The sequence below is a fragment of the Oreochromis niloticus genome, linkage group LG10, assembly GCF_001858045.2.
Source record: "Oreochromis niloticus isolate F11D_XX linkage group LG10, O_niloticus_UMD_NMBU, whole genome shotgun sequence".
NCBI classification, from domain to species: domain Eukaryota; kingdom Metazoa; phylum Chordata; class Actinopteri; order Cichliformes; family Cichlidae; genus Oreochromis; species Oreochromis niloticus.
Genome location: NC_031975.2, coordinates 14,399,862 through 14,419,051, shown reverse-complemented (window position 1 = coordinate 14,419,051; position 19,190 = coordinate 14,399,862). Strand labels below are relative to the sequence as shown.

The 19,190-nt window shown below is 38.3% G+C and overlaps 1 long non-coding RNA gene across 1 annotated transcript; it reads right to left on the bottom strand.

The window, feature by feature from the left end:
• Positions 1-349: 349 nt before the first annotated feature.
• On the bottom strand, positions 350-19,077 carry LOC109203861 (uncharacterized). Its single transcript, XR_002063519.2, has 4 exons — positions 18,655-19,077; positions 7,454-7,542; positions 824-921; positions 350-438 (listed from the first exon to the last, which is right to left on the bottom strand). It is a non-coding gene; the product is annotated as an uncharacterized LOC109203861 (long non-coding RNA).
• Positions 19,078-19,190: the final 113 nt, after the last annotated feature.

The following is a 19,190-nucleotide window of genomic DNA, read 5'->3' as shown; positions in this document are numbered from 1 at the left end:
GGGCCCAGACATGCTCACTGACACCTTACTCTTAAAAAATAATAGAAGCAATTTGATGAAACAGTAAAGCTGAAGGATCCTGCAAGGAGACTTTTGCTTCAAAGGCTGCTCCCTTGAAATGGGAAGTAGTTGTAGTAACATGTCGGAAAATTCCACCTTATGTGAATTCCATTTGTAATGTTATTATCAATGTGTGAGATCACAAACTTTAAAGCACGCTCTGGATCCAGAGACAGAAAACTCAGTGCAACAACAAACCCATCAGCTTTCTAAAGCTGTCGCTGCCCAGTGAAAACTGCAAAATATCAAAAATTAAACCAAAAGACTACATTTTCTTTATTTTATTTTATTCACTGTTTTTCACATTTTTTTTAGAGTCGGCTTGGTGTTTCTTCTTTTTTTTACCAGATTCCCATCCATCATTTTTCTTTAGTAAACCTGAAACGTGTTTCATAGAAGTAAGAGTTAATTTTTGATGTATCACATTGCTAAACCTCACAGTGAAGATCGTGTTCAAAATCGAATAAAAATGCAAGCTGCTGTGTAGCTGACACTTGTCTCTGGTGTTGTTCTGCAGTAAAATGTCACATTCACTCCATAACAAAATGCAAAACAGTGACAAATAATAAATTCATTCTCCTGACACCACTTAGGAGCACTGGGGAAGCAGAAAAAATATGGATGATCTACTGCACATTAATTTGGTAAAAGATGAATAGTATTTCTAATAGCAGTGTCAGGTATGGTGTTACCTCTTGGAACTAGTGTGCATGAGTTACTTTTAATATGCTAATTAAAACAATACAATCATTAGTAGACTTACTACGGTTTTGTAACCCTTCCCTTTAATTCTTGCTGCTATCCTTCTGTGCACTGTCCATTGCTTTGGATGGTTGATCCAAATATTCTGTCTCACTCTCTCTAAAAAAAAAGCATATTAAATAAGTTAGTACAGCTTTCACAGTGCTTTAGTTGCCTAGATCTAACGATCAGCGTAACAGTTCACAAGCCCATAAAAAGCTTTTGACTATAAAAAAGCCAGCTATTACGCTTTACCCACAATGAATGTTGAGAAATAAATATTTAAAAACAAAAAGGTTGAACAAGCAGTCTTACTTTCAAGATTCAGTGACTTGGCCTACTGTACAAACATGGCAATGAAACAAGTATCACAGCAGTTGCCTTAGCCTTAATACATAAAGCAGAAGTCTGAAAGTGTCCTGCTTATGTTGCATTAGCTTGATAGATTATTAAAAGATAAGGAAACAACCAAAAGAAAAAAAAGGCAATGGCTCATAATAAATAGATAAAATCCCAAGTGAGTTAAAAGTTGCTGACAAAGAAATTCATATACATCACTACAATAAGATTTATAAATCATACAAAGGCACCCACAAGCAATTGCTTGCCATGTTTAAACATTGGCAAAGACTGTCATAACACCCTCACAGCAGTCCCAGAAGTTCAAAGCTGTGGCCTCTTTACTTTGTCATAAATGCTGCTCAGGAATTTGTCTTCTTTGCACAGTTCTTTTGTCTCTAGGCTCTTTAAAAACAGTGCTGCTGGGGATTAAGTGAAGTAAGCCACAAATAATGACCTCAGACCATCATTGTTATAGTGCAATGTGACACAACTGAATAGATGCAGAGTCTGACCTGTGAAGGTTAATACCTATTGTTGACAGCAGATCAGTCCTGCAAGTTCATGGTGAGAAAGAAGGCAATGTGCCACTAATAAAGCGCCATTCTTACTTGCTGAGTTGGGCTGCAGTTCATTTAAATTTAGAATGTGTCTAAACAGGAACAACAGCAATAACACAGAGACAAACGGTAGTTGGAAATCTGCACATAAAAAAGTCTTCATTGCATGGGATTTTTAAGTGCTAAATGGAAAAAAGATGGAATTTGTGGCTAAGCTCACCAAGAGTCATGTAAGCTACCAAACCAGGCTACAACTTCAACACGCAAAGAGGCATAATTTAGCAAATGAACCAGTGTGACGTTTCCATTGCTGCCAACCAGAGTTGGAGTTAATAAAAATCTCTTGACTACTACAGAGTTTGCCTCGAGAATGAAGACCAATTACACCCTTTTTCTGAAGGTTTTTATCCAGTGTGATTAGGGCATTACAAATATAACAATAGGAGGATAGTTTATCATCCGCTCTCACGACTGCTACTGATTAAAACCAGGCTTCGTTATAACTGCCATGATCCACAGTGTTTGTTGTTCTTTGCAGTTTTCTGGCTATTTTTGTGGGAATGTCTGGTTGGTTTTTCGTTCTTATTCTTGAGCTTTAGTTTTGATTGTTACTGTTGGCTAAGTCTCATTATTGTGGGTTTCTGTGATTACTGTTATAATTGTTATTCTGCTTTGAATTCATTCATGCTTTCGTATTTATTAGCTTAGCCTCCCTAGTGTCTCCTGTATCTTGTTGTTAAGTCCTCCTCTCTGTTCAGCGTTTCCCTGTTGAATTACTTCCTGTTTCATTTTGCTGGTTTCCTGTCTCATGTGTTTTGCTGTTAGTTATATTTCTCCCCAGTCATTGTTTTAATTAGTTGCAGCCATATCTCATTGCCCTCCTGTGTCCACTTCCTTTGATCACCTCTTGTGTGAGTATTTAAGCCCTCTCTTGTGCTTCCTCTGTGTTCCTGAAGACTTTGGTTTTGTACTTTGCTGCCCATTGGGCTTTAAGTTTTTGTTTGTTTGTTTGTTTGGTCGATTGGTTGGTTGGTTGGTTGGTTGGGTTGTGTTTTTTTGTTTTCTCACTTGAACCTGATAAAACATTTTATCCTGCCTATCTTTGAGTCTTGTGTTTTGTTCCTAAACCTGCATCCAATGACAGCTGCCGCATGGTAAAACATAGCCATGACCATGCTTGGGTTATTATGATTATGACTATAACATATTATTTTATAATATGCATAACTAGCACATGCAGCAGTTGAGTACATGCATTGCATAACACCTTAGCACAGGTGACTCAGCAAGACTTAGAGTTCAGCCTTTTGAATAAGAAATGCGTCACGTTAAATGTCTTTTCTCCTCCTTCTGTTGTATTAGCTGAGCATTTTCCTAAATTGGCAGCGTATTATAACTAGACCAGATCAATACTCCAGCTGTCCATATGAATCAGAACACAAAGCACAGGGCTGGCAATACCACAGATCTTTGTTTTATATGTTAAAACTGAGTTATTGTCAGCTGAGTGCCTGAATGTGTGTGATTAGCTACAGATACAAGCATGTTTTGTTTTGGTTTTTTTACTAAAACCGTGTTTCGGTAAAGACACTAAACATCGGCTTGTGTGACTTTGTGTGAATAACCAATACATTTTAAAGTCACTTGTAATGCAAGGACACCTTTGTATATGGAGTGGCCAGGAGGATTGAACCGCTAACCTGGCAAATCTCTTTTATCACAAGAAGGGCTGCGTGTATCCATTGTGCAAATCCCATCCTTTCAGTGAATGTATGTTTTTGCTTCTGCAGACAGACGGGATGCTTAGTCTGAGTTGGTCATTCCAAGAGTAGGTCAAGTGCCATGTAGTGCCCCTCTTCTCCCTGATTCTGATCACAGCACCTAAAAACAAAATTGGTTTCTGACAAGAACAGGCTTTTGCGGGATTTTTGGGGTATATGAAATCTTCAGACATCCAAAAATCCTGGGTATCACTTTTATCAAGTGTGATGAGCTGGCTGTCAGTTTTTCCCAAAGGAGCTAACGTTGAAACAATACCTGTCATTTAGGTTAGCCAACACTTTCTCTTGATTTCTTGTGAATAGTCTCTCTCTCTCTCTCTCTCTCTCTCTCTTTCTCTCTCTCTGTCTGGCTCTCTGAGCTAGCACACACACATGCACACATGTACACATAGAGAAATGCGAGGGCTGTGGCCCATGGGGATATTTTTCTTTTGGCTGAGGGATCAGAAGGATGCGGAGCTGTGAATGCTTCACTCCCGCTCTCCTCTAGTGTGTGCACTCGCTCACACTGTGTTGGGAATTAATGACATCTCTGTGGCCCATCAACAGCACAAAACTCATGGGGAGAAAACATAAGAGATGGAGTTTGGAGGGAGCAGCTACGGAAGAAGAAAATGGCAGATAAACCTGGCACTTTATGTTGAATTTTTTGACCGGTACTGCAGCAAAAGAGGTGATAAAGTACTTGAGAGCAATAGGAATGATGAAAAAAAAGAACAATAAGTTAGTGCTGAGTCAGATTGGTGATATTGCAGGAAGAGGTAATTTCATTTTGGCTTTCCACCAGAGACTTGCAAGAAGAAAAAAAAATCAAGCTTTTACACTTTATGCCCTTTCCTTTTACCTTCTTACATTCATGCTGAGGTACATTGTTTTACTGAGTAATCTCATTCTCAAGTACACACAAACACAGTGTGTGTACCTGAGACAACATACACGTTGAAGTAAGAAAACACAGTAAATGTAGATGGGATTAAAATAGTTATGAGAAAGTTAGAACGATTGGGAGGGATTAAGGAAATGTTGTCACAAAGACTTTTAACCTTAGAATATCTGTAGCTCAAGTGAGATATCAAGTTTCAGGACATTAACTGCCCTGACTGTCTGTTGTCCTATATTAATGTTTTCTCTCTTTTCCCCATTTGTAGTGGCTCCAATTCCCAATTTAATATTGGCAAGCTGTTGGGCACAGTAACTAAAAATGCTGCTGACAGCACGTTCAGTCTCAGCAGACAAAATCAGGCAAGGTAGCTCTCCTGAGTTACCCCCATCTAGGACATTTTTTTGTTGTGTTTCTGCACTTGTGGACATTTAGCAGCACCGCACCTGTCCCTGTATGAAACCAAGCATAACTGTCTGAAATTTTACATGTAGTTCCCTTTTGCTATCCTCTTCCTCTTTTTATAGTGTCCTTGAACCCCCGACAGACTCAAGCTCAAGCTCAAATTCAATTTTTAGTTTAAATTTGCTCTTAAATGTGCATGTGCCATAGCAGTGATAGAGTTTTTTGGGAGACGGCAGTAAGCCATCGATTGCCTTTATGAGAAAGCCGAGCAGTGCTTGTGGCACCTTCCAAACATGGCCCCAGATGGTAGCAAATCCTTCCCATGATGTTCACCAGACCTACTGGCACAAAGCCTCGGCCTTCCCATTCATGCTATCACGTTCTTTTCTTACTCCCCTTCATGTTTGAGGGACAGTAAGGTCTTGTTTTTTAACCTACTGGGTCGCTCTCGATTATTCTGAGTGGATCACCCTATCAAAGGTAAGCCCCCCCTGCTTGCTGATGTTGCCACATGTCCAGTCATTTCTTCACTTCCTGCTCAGCCTGTGCACCCATTATAATTAATTCATTATGGATGTTATGTTTTTATGTCTAATGCAAAAAAAGGAATAGTTATAGTAATAGTAGGTGTATTTATTTTAATTTTTATTTATTTTCACTGCATTTACAGAATATGAAAAGTAAGGGTTAAGCTTGTATTTTGTCTGCTTAATAACAACTCTTTCTTTTTCTCTTTCTCTTTCTTTGACTGAAATGCTGTGGATGTCAGCCTTCTCAATTTATTTGAGTCTATGTATTACCTTGTGACTATCTCAGTGATTGTGTGGCATGCTGCTCAGCAGATTAAAAAAAACACTTATTTTGTAGTTGCAGAATGGCGCATCATAAAAATCGGGCTTTTATGTCCATCAGCGTTGAACAGTCATTTAAAATGAAAGCTGTTGGCGGACAGTGACACAGATATTGGCTTACAGACAGACAGTCCATTACTATTGGCAGTAAATGTAGGAAAAGGGGAGGCATTCCCGCATTACTGAAACGAAGTTCCCTCTGACATAATTTGTATACATATGATAAAACTGGTACCTTTATGATGCTTCATTTCTGTTACAAAACTGGCACATGTCCACCAACTTACCGCATATAAAAATGCAGACAAGCATCTGACTATCTCACCAGAACACATCTATCTCCAACCAGCCATTCTGTTAAACTCTTATCCAGTGTAGGGTCACAGGGGGACTGGACACATCTTATCTAACACTTCAGGTTGCGCTAGATTAAAAGGGAGGCTTTTCTCAGACTCAGAGCTGATTGAACTAACTCTGATCAGCTGTCCAGGAAGCAATGTTGGCATTTCAAAACTCCCAAGTTTGTTGAATCTGCTTTTTTGTAATGACTTCATATTAATGTAGAAGCACAATCTGGTCATTTTTTTAACGCAAGATATTTGAAATGATTCTTTTTGAGCTATATTCTTGATAATAGGATGTCAAAACCAGTGGAGAATGCTTCCTTTTCAGCTTCCCAGCAATGCCAACTACAAGGAACTGACATATATAAAGATAATGTAAGTAGGGATGTTCAGTCAGCAGAGTAAAGGGAGTTTATTATGAGCAAAGTTTAAGCTCAACCTTTTCTAAACTTTTTTTTTTTTTTTTACTAGATAGGCTTCTAGACTGAGTTATATCTAATAACAACCTGCAGTGATTTGTTATACCAAATGCCAATACTTTGCTCCAGTGTCCTCCCATGTGCCTCCATTACTGACTTGAACAAATCCTTGGCTTATTTGGGTGCGTTAGACACACTGAGTCAACATTTTCTGTTCATTTTCTCTAGGTCCACCGTCTTGAGTAAGATTGATTACATAATTGACTTGTGGTCACCTTAAGTACTAGAATTACCCTGGACTGCTGACTTTAGCTTGCTCTCCCCAGAATTTATGCCATCAACATTCATGGCCAACTTACTCGGCTTAGATAGCCTATAGGTTTCCATTAGTCCATTTCCACATTTACTGAAAGTGACATCTCTGTCGTTTGAAGTTGTTGTAGTTTTCTTAGTATACCATCACAGTAAGAATAGATTTTCCTTAAAGTAGAGACGGTAAATAAAGATGATTATTTAGTGATTCTTTATCACTGTTTGTAAAAGAAATACTAACAAACACAAATGACTGCGAACTATAATATATAAAGGATTTTTCTAATCATCTTAAAGATCAACCTGACAAAGGGATTGTAATTAAAAAAAGATTAATTAATTAATGAGATCAATCCAATAATTAATTAACTGTGCTATACATCCAACGTTTTACACATTTTACAATAGAGGTAAAATGGGAATTCTTGCTCACTATAAAAGCAGTGATAAAATATTTAAGATGCTTATTATTAAATCAAAACTCGACTTGTAATAACAAGATATGCAAATGTCCCCATGTTGGAAAGTAATATTTCATATCAAAGCGCTGAAAGGCTGAATTTTACCAAATACTTCAGTGTTCAATCACTTCACTGTTATCAAACAGTGTTATTAATGCAGTTTTTGTTGAGGAAGATGAGTTCTGGAGCACAGCAGGGCAGAGATCAGCAGTGTATTTGCACTAATGGGGTGATAACACCCACACAGGAAAGCACTGGCATCTTTAAGTGACAGCTCCTGCTGTCTGTTTTAGTGCTTACTGGTCTGAAGAGGTCACTGAATCCGTTTTGGATAGATCTGGCTTCCTCAGCAGTCCGTGTAGGCAGCTAGTTTGGTGCGGACCAGCTGGCTGTAATTCAACAAGATAAACAGAGAATGGCTCAGTACAATCCTAATCAATAGCTACAGAGCCGTTTTAATGAATTAGTAAGCAGAAGGAAGAATGAATTAAAACAGCAAATTGCAAAACAAGAGTTGTTGGCGTTCATAGATATACGGGTTGGAAGAAAAACACAAAGCAGACGCAAGTGCGCTGCAAAAAAAAAAATCTTGAAGCCTTTAGAAATTTAAATTTTGATTAATGGGAAAATGAAAGTGCCGTGACACTGCTGCAAGAAATGATCCCTTTTTAACTTGACAGCACATTTCTTGGGGGAAAAAAATAACATGAGATTAAATGGGAGTTTTAAGAGGCGTTGAGCGTAAATTCTTTAGGGAATGACAACTGTTCCGATACACTAGATGATTCAACTGACAGTGAGGTTTGCTTTTTGACTCCAGGTTTTGGTGACCTGACATCGATCCTCCATCTTCAAGCTATTAGATGTCTCGAGCACATTCTCCTTCCTTGATGCATGAACATCAAATGAAGTCCGATCAAATCAGAATCCAATATTTGCTACGTTTTTCTGCTCGATGTGCATTTAGTCAACAAAACATGTAATAAAAGAATCTAGTTTATATCCTCAAATGTAAACAAACGATCTTCTTTTTAAAACTACGTTTTCATTTTTATTATTGTGCCTAGAAAATCAAATCTGAAAGAAGCTGTCATGCAGTCTCTCGAGACTTATTATCAGTGGGTTAATATCTGATGACCTGATGTTTCTATGGGTCTGTTTTTCACTGACATTGAAACACATTTCTGCTGACTGATGAACAACAGATATACCCAATTATTTTTGAAATTAAAACAGTAGTCAGCTCTTCAGTGAGTGTTTACGCCAGTGCTGAATCACAGAGCTTTCTTCTGTAACAGAGGATTTAAGTGAATCAGCTGCCAACCATAGCTAATTACTATTCAGTTGCCACTTACAGATGTGTGCAAAGGTTTCTGCACCCTCTGGGCAAATTACATGTTGTATCATCATTTATTTGCAGGCTGAAATGCGTCGCTCACAGCCTTTTCCATAGACTAATGATAATTAACTCAGCTTAAGTGAAGGTATCAGAAAGTAGCGTTCTTAAAATGCTGTTCTAATAGCAGTACCTTAAATAAGCTCAAACTGCTATAATGAAAAACACTAGCTTGTTGTGTCCACAGGGTTAACAGAGAAGAGAGAAGTTTATGCATTTTCAAGGTCATTCTTACACAGTAAATGTGGACACTGACTTGTCAACATTTTTATGGGTTCTAGGGCTGAGCAAGCTTTACGTATCAGCTGGCAAAGACAGTCTGACAACAGGAGAAGAATTAAGAGAAATTATAGATTTAAATTGTCTGTTTTAAGTTTTAAGTGCTCATAGAACTCTATGCAGTCTTGTGAAAAACTAAGTTTCTAACCATGTTTCAGCAGCTTTCAAACCACTTTTAGCAGAAATACTTTAATTTTTTTTCTGCATGCCTTTATCAGTCTCTTACATTGCTGTGAAGGAATTTTTCCTCATTTTTCTTTGCAGTGTTACTTCAGTTCATTGAGGTTTGTGATCATTTGTTTATGCACAGCTCCAACACAGCATTTCAATCAGGTTGAGGTCTGGAATTTGACTGGAACGTTGCAACACTTTGATTATTTCGTTATTTGGCCATTCTGTTGTACATTTGCTGCTGTGCTTGGGTTCACTGTCCTGTTGCATGACCAGACTTCTTCCTAAGCTTTAGCTGTCAGACAGATGTCCTCCCATTTTGCTCTAGAATCCTTTGGTATACAGAGGAGTTCATGGTTGGTGCAATGACTGCAAGGTGAGCAGGTCCTGTGACTTCAAAACAAGCCCACATCGTCTACCAGCGTGCTTGACAGCTGGTATGAAGTATTTGTGCTGACATGCTGTGCTTGCTTTTCGTGACATGTGATGCTGTGAATTATGACCAAATTTTCACTTTGGTCTCATCCATCCAAAGAACACCGTTGCAGAGGTTTTGTGATTTTGTTAGAAGCAACTTTGCAAACCTAGGCCTTGCTGCCAAGTTTTTTTAGAGCAAACGTTTCCAAATGAGCCACACTTGCTCGTTTTTTGTTTTTTTCTGATTGTACTGTCTTTAACATTTAACCTAACTAATATGTGTAGAGTCGGAGATGTAGCTTTTGAGTTTTATGCTGTTTCTCTGAGTACTGCAAAGTCTGACGTTGAGGGGAATCTACTCAGACACTCTTGTGAAAACTGTGGCATCATGGTAACACAGGGAATGCTCCTGACCTCTAAACTCCCAAAACAGCTGCTTTTATGAAGGTGGTCACACTTACTGATTATCAATTAATCAAGAGCATTTGATTAGTAGCACCTGGCTCCTACTTATCCTCTTAATTCCTATGGAAGTACTGATGATGCACTTAGTTTTTTAGAGGACTGTGAAAACTTTATTATTCACACATCTCTAGGTAATAATACCAGACAGGGAGATATAAATGCAGATATTAGTAATTGTCCATCTCTTTCAACATAGCAAAAATAACATCCAACATAACCTTGTTAAAGTGAGTCATCAGTGAATTAGTAGTGTACAAAGACTGTTCTGTCCTAAAAAAGAAATGTTCACATGTGAAGCAACAAAGATGTTTAGAATTTCCAGCATAATAAAAAATGGTAATAGATTTTCTGATTCTTTGATTATTACATTTTGTATTATCTTGTTTTCTGTGGCACAATTGCAAAGATTGTGTGTACTTTATAAGTGGACGCATCTAAATAGGAGAGTAAAACATCTGGATCGGTAGTTTTCTTAAATCCTCCAGCAATAACTAAAACACACACACAGACGTGCGCGCTTCCACATACACACACATCTGTACATCTGTATAAGCTACAAGCTGAATTGCTCTCCACATAGAACTTCCTTTTGGCAAAATGTATGAAGGTGACATTCAGGAGTGAAGGTAATTTAGACAAGATAGCACATTTAGCCAAGAATTTAGCAGATTGTACACACAGCTTCAACCCTGCAAGCAAAAAATGAAACAAATTAAATCTAACTTTGCTTGTAATAGTTGTCCTTTACTATGTGAAGAATTTAAGTAGATGGGTTGCCAAATTACCCATTTTCTTACATTTAGCTCTGTAGCCGTAGATCCAAATGGATTGAAACACGAAATATGCTGAGAGTGAAGTTTGGAAAATGGTATCTACTAATTAGTCACATACACCCCTGGGCTCTAATAATGTGTGAACATTTGTATGCAAGTTTGTATCCACATCTAGCCAGGTTTGGGTTCCAGGTTCCACATTTTTAGACTAAAGGCACGTCTTACAATCAGTGTTTAGTCCTTTATAAAATCTTTCACTTCTCGCCTTTCCGGTCATTTAAAGGGGGGTCTTTTAACTTAAAAAATAAAGACCCGTTTTATGAAGATAAAATTTTCAATCAGGTGTGCATTTTAAATAAAGTTAACTCTAATTAATTTTCTCTAAAGAATAAAGATCTGGTTTATTTTATTTTTGTCCACATTACAGCTTCTTTTATGTGCGAAGCTGATAAATTCTCACTTTCAGCCTTTTATTTTCACCTTCCTCCTTTCTAAATGTCAGTGCCGCCAGATCACTGTGCCGTCGTTCCACCTCTGAACACCCAAACGGAATTGAGGGGAGCCAAGAGGAACCGGAACAATTTGGCTTGATAGCACACCCTCTGCTCAACATTGCTAAGCGACCACCGTGAACTCAATTTCGTGAGCCTTCCCTTACCTAGAGGCTAGAGTAAGTGAGGGAGAGTGTGGATGTGTATGTTTTTGTGTGTCTGTGTGTGTATTGAAGACCCAGCTCTCAAGTGAATCATCCCAAAATCTGTGCAAGTTCTGGTCTGTCGGGTTTTTGGTCTACACTTGGTCGGTGTATGTTCATGTGTGTATAGTACTTGTGTGCAACTTTGCGTGCATGTGGCATTTGTGTGGTTCTGCATGAGTGAGAGGTCTCTGCTGGCCCAACTAGATACCTCAGCTGCAGACAGTCACACTCATATTACAAATAAATGGCAAATGATGGAGCACATTACTCTCTCTCTTTCTCTATGTGTGTGTGTGTGTGTGCTCAATATGTACTGAAGACCTACCTCTCAAGTGAATTGTCCAAAAATCTGTTTAAGTTCTGAGAGAGGGAGAGCGAGTTTTCATAGAACTAATTTTATTTACTATGTGAATGTGCATATTTTATATCTCCATATAGCACAATGCACCAAATGGTTATTTCTGTTCATGTAAATGCTGTAACTTTTCATGGTATTAAATTCAGAATTTTCCTTTTTAGCCACCTTAATCATCTTTTTCTGCCACCATCACAGAGTGTTGCTGGAAAATTGAAGCACTAGGAGCCTCTTTCTAGCACTTGATCTTAGTTTTACTCCCACTGATTTGGCATCACGAGCACTGCTTAGCTGAATATGGCAATCAAACACGGAAATGTAACTTAAATGGACTGGCTAATAATTTATCACTGACTGCCAAGAAACAGTTGGTGTATTCAGCTCTGGCTACCTCCCCCTAGACCGGTGCTGGATCTGACTGAATCAGATGATGTATTGTGTACAAGTGCATAGACAGACGTACAGGCAGGGAGAAAAAGAAGACACGGGAAGACAGACAGAGGCTGAAACAAAAATAAGAATCTTGGCTTTTGTTTAGACTTTCTCGTTCAACTCTCATTCTGTGCAAATGAGATGGAAAAGTGCTGCAAAGCTTTGTAGTCTTTTAATATAACTGAAAACAGTTTTTAAATGTGCTACAATCTTATACCTAAACTTAGCATCATTTCCACGATGTTGGCCAACTACCTTCCACACATCTCTTACTGCAATCAAATTTGAATATTCAAGAAAGAAAATAGTGCATGTGTGTGTGTTTGGAGAGGGGTGGGGGCGTCAACTGATAAAGGTGTTGTCTCTGAAATAACTATGCAATGCTGAACTACCAGCACAACATAATGTGACATTTCACAGGTAACAAAACATGCCTTTTTTGACCTTTAGAAGTTTACATTTATGAATCAAAATGATACATGCACACAAACACACATAAAGCCTTTCTGGTCTTTGTATGGCACAGTTTAGATTCGAAACAGTGTTTTGCTCCTGCAATACAGTTTGAAAAATGGATTATCGTCATGATATTTGGATAGCCAGACAATACGTGATAATATCATATGTAAAACACAGAAAATGTGTTGTTAAAAAGACTTGAGCCACCCCTCATGTCTTCATATTTTTCTTCCAAGGAGTCTGACTTTTAAAAAATTTTTTATGGTTTTTCAGCAACAGTTTTCTGGGCTTTTTCTTTTCTTGTTGACTGTTTTTTTCACTCTTTTTCTGTCCGGTCCTTGTAACTGATGATTTCAGAGGAAGGACTTTTTTCTTTCTTTTTTTTATTAAGCCACTTAACACTGACCCATGAATCATTCAAGTATTAAAAAGACACCTAACTCAAAAGATGAACCAGTGTTGTGGCTATAAATAACATACAACTTAGGCAGGATTTTAAAGAAAACTATTGTAAGAATTTTAAATTGTATCTTTAGGCATTAAAGCAAATGTATTTGAAAGGCATGTACTTAAGAAAGACCTGACACAGGACCTGAGAGATGCAGGTCCTGTGTCAGGCACTTCACTTTATCCATCTACTGTTCGCTGAAGTCAGAAATGGTCTCAGTGGAAGACTGGCTGTCAAGAAGCCATTTTTTTAAAAAGGCAAACAGGGAGAAAAGACTGAAGTGTGTTATTACACAAAAATAGACTTAAAATCAGTGGAAATGACTCTTACGGAGTAATTAATCCAACTTGACTGTTTTGGTTAAAATTGTCATCAATATGTATGAAGGAGGTGAGGGGAGAGGTATAACATGAGTGTCTACAACCATCTGTAAAACACAGTGGAGGATCATGGTTTGGGGCTGCGTTTCAGCCTGTGGTGTCAGAATTATGAACACAGAAAAGTACCATCAGATTTTGATCCATCTTGCTATGCTATCTGGGAAACCATCTGACTGGTTTAATTTTTCAGCATAACAATTATCCCAAACACAGTGATAATGCTCAGAAAAACACACAGTGGAACATTATCAGTCAAGGATTGGCCGAATCAGAGTCTGGGTCTCGATATTATCCAACCAATGTCTCATCTTCTTGACAGAAAACAACCCAAAAGCAGTAAACTTCCAAAGAAGAGATTTGAATGTCCTTCCAGAAGACTGGAGAACTATTCCTGAAGACGATTTTTAAAAATTACAAGAAGGCTTTTACATATTTAAAGCAATTAACATATAATTACTGAAGGTTGTTTCATGGATCAGGAAAGCAGTTCAAAAGAGAAGTGTAGTGCATAAAATAAAAGAGATATTCTATTGATACTTGGTATTGTAATATCGATTAGTCCATTCATTCTTTATGGTACAGGATTGTAAGGAGAACAATATAGTGGTGCTGTGTGTTTTATTATGATGATCTGTCTGTGTGTGTAAAGATGCTGCAGGTAAATAACACATTGCCCCAGAGCCCCCAGAGTAGATGCTCTGTTCCTGAATATGCCCACATAGTAGCTCAAAGAAACAAAACTTTATTTCCTGTCTCAGTGCCTCGTATCTACTACAAATCAAATAGTAATACACAAAGAACTGTCAACTACAAGTAAATACACATACGTACAATAGATCCTCTGAAGAGTCTGAGTTTGAGACTGAATATTATGCAGGCGGGGCATCTATCTGGTCGTTTATACCTTTGAATGGATGTGGAATGCTGCCATTCTCATTAACAAGAGGGCAGTCCCTACCGTCTTTGTATGCAGAGTTTGGTCTAGGAACACTTTCCGAGTGAGTGGTACTGAAACAATTGGTGTGCCACTCTAATCTCAACACTGCTGCTGAGCTTTGGATCTGGTTGTATTTGGCAGACAGTCTCCCCTTGTGGTGTGGCAGCCTGCAATAGCTCTGCTCTTTGTGGCACTTCACGGTTGCCAAAATCGGAAGAAAAGGTCATTTATACTGCCGACACAGTGGGAGAAAAACACTCAGGTGTCTGCAAGAGAAGCAGGCTCCATGCTGAAGTTATACATCCATTCTGCAAAGTAGCAACTGTGCTGTAAAGTCTTTTCAGTTACTGGTGCACTCTGCATCTACATATAATTTTCCTTCCCCTCAGTTTCCTGTCTGTGCCGCAGCAGAACTTTTCACCGTGCTTTTCGCCTCCTACTCTGTCGGATGGATTTCACTTCCCAGTTTTGACATGTATAGCAAGTATACAGTATTTGTGTTGGCAGGCATTCTATGCTAAATTGCATATATTACCAGCTTAACACAATATTACTACTGATAATGTGATGAGATCCTGCAGTATTTAAATAGCTGTGATTTAGAATCAATTAGTGATTTCATGCTACAGGGTATTCCAGATTACTGAAGTACCAGGCTGTACTTTTTGCTCGAATTAGACAGTGAAAAGCAGGCAGACGGAAGCTGAAAAATGGATTGCAGGGGAGTGCTGCAGAAAAAGAGTGTGCTCCAAGCCCCTTAAGTCCTGGCAATAACATCAGCACAGTTCCAGATGTCACATCACGAGTCCAAAGAGTATCAAGAAAACACAACATGTAATTTTCAAAACTTACCAAGGGTAGTTGCATCTCTGTGTTTTAATTGAGTTTTGCAACTAAAATGAAAAACTGAGTTCATTATTAATCAGTAAATATGCATACATTTACATGTCATTTCTGTTTATGGTAAACATCCAGTTTTCTGTCAAGGATGTGGAATTGTTTAGGGTTTTTTTTCAGCTTTACTTACTTATTTATTTCAGTTTTGTTATTGTGAGTGGCTTTGACAAAGTAGGTCATTCATTTGAATATGCAGGCACACGGACACATGGCTGAAAGAAAATTTCAATATAAAAGGTGAGGTGATTTATGTGGTGCCCCGCCTTGTTCCATCCAAGCCAAAGTGCTAGGCCCTCAGCTAGCTTGGCAACATGTGTCAGCCTACATTAGGTGGACCAGTGAACAATAGTCTCAGCCAGGAGCAGGTGGTTGTGACTTGAAACTCTGAGAGGAGGGTGTGCACTAATGGCAATGTGTGTATGTGTGTGTGTGTGTGTGACAGAGAGAGAGAGAGAGAGAGAGAGAGAGTGAGAGAGAAAGGGAGGAAGGAGAGAGTGGTCTATCTGCCATCTGGAGCGCTGAGACAATCCCAGGTGAGGCGGAAACTTGAATGTGCTGTTTCTATCAGTTCACTGACTGGCCACTCTCCTGGATCCAAACGCTTTTTAGAGGAGACCCCCCTGGTTTCTTTGCTATGCCTCTAGTGATGACACACACCAATTCTGAGAGTGTGAAATGAGCCATTACCAGGTGTGCAGCAGCTCCTCTTAGAGTGGACTGACCCAAAAGAAGATCAGCAGGCCAAGTCAAGTCCAATTTACTCGTAGAACATCTTTCACAAGCTGATTGAAATATTTTACAGTAAATACGGGGGGAAAACATGCAGTGTGTGTGTTTGTGTGTCTGTTTGTGTGTGTGTATGAGCAGGCAAGCAAAAGCTGTCTTGAAAGAAAGCTTACGGCAGAATAACATTTAAGGTCATTTTTAGCCATCTCAGCTCACTGATTATCAGTAAAGCGTAGAACGAGTTTGAAATCAAAAATTTGATGTCATTTTTAAATTACTGCAAATTTGTCACACTCGTGCACGCCGTTCGCCCCAAATAATGAAAAGAATTCAGCAATAGAGATGGATTGTCATGTAGCACTTGCAGAGTTTACCTCGTCTTGTCTGTTAGCAGATAACACTTCCTGCTATGCAGCTTTAGATGTGTGATTGAAATTATGCTGAGTTGTTATTAGTATGAAAAGGCAACTTTGAATAAGCAAAGCTAATTTTATAAATAATGCATAGGGCACATTTATAATCAAGCTAAAGATGCAATCTAAGGGAGCAGCACTGTGCCTTTACCTCAGAACTGTGTCATGAAAAAATTAGGCATACTGTTTCAAAGTATGTGACTGACAAATTATTACATAAAACATTTGTTCCATAACTAATTTTGTTTTGCAATCACACCATATGCACTATCCAAACAGCAACTCCCTAATAGCTGCTGCATCAAACGTTTGATTGCAGAGCTTCTGGTTTCTATTCTATGATTAGTTTTATGATGCTTGAAATTGATTTATGTGTAGAGATCAGTGTTGTTTTGTGCACTTTATCCATTTCATTCTTTTGATAGTTTCACAGTGGCCTTATAGCCAAGTGGTAATATGCTCAAAGGGCTTCATGTTGCCATGGCATTTTAAAAGACTTGCTCGTTTTAATGTTCTTCGTATCTTCATATGGAATAACAAAGCAGTCGGTAGCCCTTTCTCAAAATGAGAACTCCTCAAGTTGCTCAGCAGGTTCAATTAATTTCCATATACAGTCCAGCAGGCTCTGTGTTTCAGCACTGTCAGGGTGAAATAAGCGATACCAAATGAAAGTACCAAGCTTCAGCTTTCTCGATACAGAAAGATATATGAGACAGGGTGTCTGCACTTTAAGACTTTTAAAACTAATCAGCCAGATACTGATGAACTCAAACAAAATCACCATGTGTGGTGCTTTGTAGAAGGACACAGTGACTATTTCTGACTTATTAATATCAGCAAGCTGCACTTTGTTTCGTTTTTGCCTTGCAAACAGTTTTCTGCTTATACACTAGGTCTGTCTTCTTATGTCTCCCAGGTCACAGACTTCATTTTCAACCTGTTAGTTTTACACTATTTGTGATATCAATTATTTTTTTCTTTTCTTTTTTTCTTTTCTTTTTTTACTTGTTGCCAGCCAACAGCTCCACCTTAATCTGCATGAAGCCCCAGTCAATCATCAGCAACAGCTGCCTAAGAAATAGATATTATTATTACTACAATGTGTTGAGTAAGTTTTGAATACTTGCAAACTGGCCACTGCGTTTAAAAAGCTGTCTTACATATAACTAGTTACACGTGAAATCAAAGCCTCTGTTTAGTACCATCGCTTTTTATTACCTTTGCCAAGGGGGTCATGTTTGTGGTGGTTCTTGTGTGTGTTTTATCATTCTGTCCGTAAACTCAATAGCTCGAAAAGCTTTCACTGAATTCTGATAAAACTTTGTAGGGGTGTAGAGTGGGGTCATGTTAACAATTAATTAAAATTTGGCTTACATCCATCAAGGTCTTGAAGGCCAATCTAATAATTTCAGGGTCATAAACTGACATAAAGCCTTATAACTACAAGTGCATATTGTCAACATATAGAAAGTAGCATATAAATATTAAAATATCATGCCATATTCAAGCTCTCCTTCAAGGTTACTAGATTGATCTGGAGGTCAAAGTGATAATAATGCTATATAAAGCTAGATAATCTGTTTTTAGACTGACAAGAACACATAGGCATGGGATGTTATGAATTTGTCATGTACATTACAGTAACAGGTTATAACTGATGAAATGCATAACAATATGAAAACATATACAATGTTCAGCAATGTTTTTGTTTGTCTGTTTGTTTTCTTTTTCTTGGAAAGCAAAATAAACTTGTGATCAAAAACTTTTTTCACTTGATATTTAACACATTTAAACAAATTTTACTGAAAAATGAAATGAATGCTACACATGTTCTATGGCCATGTAAATAAAAATAATAATAACAAAATTACACTCAAAATTGTATGAGGTACATTCAAATGGGGACTTTTTTTTTTACTGCACTACAAACTTTGTGTATGTTTAAAAACAAACAAACAAAGAAAACATGATGACCATATACAAATGACTATTGCCTTAAAAGTAAATACCACTCCAAGAGGTATCTGCTGAAGCACAGAACCTAAAGGGCAATAGATACGTCATATGGTCCTACCAGTACACAAAGCCTGTTTAGTGATAAACAATCCTAATTAATTTCTGTGTTACTTATACCAGACAATATGGTTGTGACCTAACCATCCAAATTCAGTTTCTCAGACCACCCTTTCAACATACAAAACTACATTAAAATGTGACGTGTGTGTTAAAATCATACATGATTCATACTTCACATACCTCAGCCATGAGTCCTCAGTCCCGACATGTCAGTCTCACCATCCCCTCGTATTGTGGGACCTGCTCTTTCCTTTCCTGCTTCAGTCTTAACTGCCTTTTCTACCTGTGTACCTCATACCTATATGCTGCCTTGTCCCCTCACATCCCACTTAACCTCACCATCCGTCTGATTGTCCCCTGCAAGACAATCTTCAAAGCTCAGGTATTTGTCAACCCTAATACTTCACAGTTCTCTAACCTTGATCATCACCATCAACCGCGCGGAAAGAGATGAAACGTGTACGTGAGTTACCCAGTTCATGCAGGAGGGCAGCTCGCGCTCAGGAGCGTGTCAACACGCACCTTCTGTGTTTTGAATTCAGAGTCCATTCCACGAGTACACTGTAAAAAATGATCCGTCTGTGTCGATTAGGCAGTGCCCAGTAGCAGCATCCCGGAAACAATGCATTTCACGCCACACTTGAGAGGCTGAAATCACAAATCCCACTCAAACAGCTGAATCGTTTTACAAGTTCTGCAATGGCTGATTCAGATTG